This window comes from Monodon monoceros, unplaced genomic scaffold (assembly GCF_005190385.1).
Source record: "Monodon monoceros isolate NGI ecotype Baffin Bay Population unplaced genomic scaffold, NGI_Narwhal_1 Super_Scaffold_16, whole genome shotgun sequence".
Taxonomy (NCBI): domain Eukaryota; kingdom Metazoa; phylum Chordata; class Mammalia; order Artiodactyla; family Monodontidae; genus Monodon; species Monodon monoceros.
In genome coordinates this window covers 111,956,057-111,957,298 of record NW_021703772.1, presented here as the reverse complement: position 1 = coordinate 111,957,298, position 1,242 = coordinate 111,956,057, and positions in this window count along the sequence as shown.

Sequence of the window (1,242 nt, the reverse complement as noted above, 5' to 3'; positions counted from 1 at the left end):
CAGCGTGCCATCCGGAAGCTCACACTTGTCGGCTCTCTAGCTTAAGCCGGAGGTCGAGGTGAGTTCCAAACTGAGCAAAGAGCACAGTTCGACACTTTGCACAAGGTTAAGCAGGAAGTCGAAGTGAGGACCAACATGAGCAAAGAGCACAATTCATCACGTTGCACTGGTAGGCGTCGTAAGAGGAATTGCCAACTATGCCTGGCTAAGCCATTCCCTGGGTTAAGGAACCTGCCACAGACGCCTTTAAAGGAAAATTTATTCAGCGAATTTCCCAGTGTTTTGCGATGGTCTCCCTTCGCAGCGCCAGTATATCAGGGACCTAGGTTTGCTGCTAACTAGGCTAGGTGACCCTGCATACAGAAGCAGCCTTTTCCCTTTGCAACTTGGATCCCGGTTTCTTAGGGGCTGCTTTCAAGAGCCTGCTATTGCCCAGCATCTATCCTCTGCCCCTACGCCTGTGTAGGAAGCGAGTATTTTAGCCTGAGAAACAGGGCTCTTGCAACTCTGGAGGAGAGGTAACCCTGCAGCCCACGTTCGTCCTGGGAAACCGCAAGGCGACCCTTGGTCTCAGTGTAGTGGCTAAATTTCCGCCGGGCAAGTTCTGCCTGCCGCAGTTTCCATGAGGTCTCCACCGTCTTGGGGCTTAAATGGAGAGCGAGGAGAGCTGTGAGCTCTCACAGAAGTATGGCCTCCGAACCTTTTGTCATGCACCTGAACTCGAGACCACACGTCTCCTCCATGCCTGCTGAGCAACAGGCCGCCGTGTAGGCCCTTGCTTACACTTCCTGGCATTGCAGAGTCCAAAGGGACACACTGTCCTCTTCCTTGGAAACCTACGTTGCCACAGCTTGCCAAACGCTACCGAAGGCAGTCCTAGCCAATCTCATGTGCTGGGCAACTTGCATTCAGTTACGAAAAGCCACCTGCATTGAGGTGAACACTCTGCTCAGCGTTCTTTCTGAGAGCTCACAATTGCCCTCTCTCTAGGTTAAGCAGGATGTGGAGGTGAGGTCCAACGTGAGCAAAGAACACAATTCCTCACTTTGCATTAGGTTAAGCAGGCTAAAATACTCGCTTCCTATTCAGGCGTAGGGGCAGGGGATAGATGCTGGGCAACAGCATGGTCTTGCAAGCAGCCCCTAAGAAACCGGGATCCAAGCTTCCAACGGGAAAAGCCTGCTTCTGTATGCAGGGTCACCTAGCCTAGTTAGCAGCAAACCTAAGTCCCTGCAGTATTGG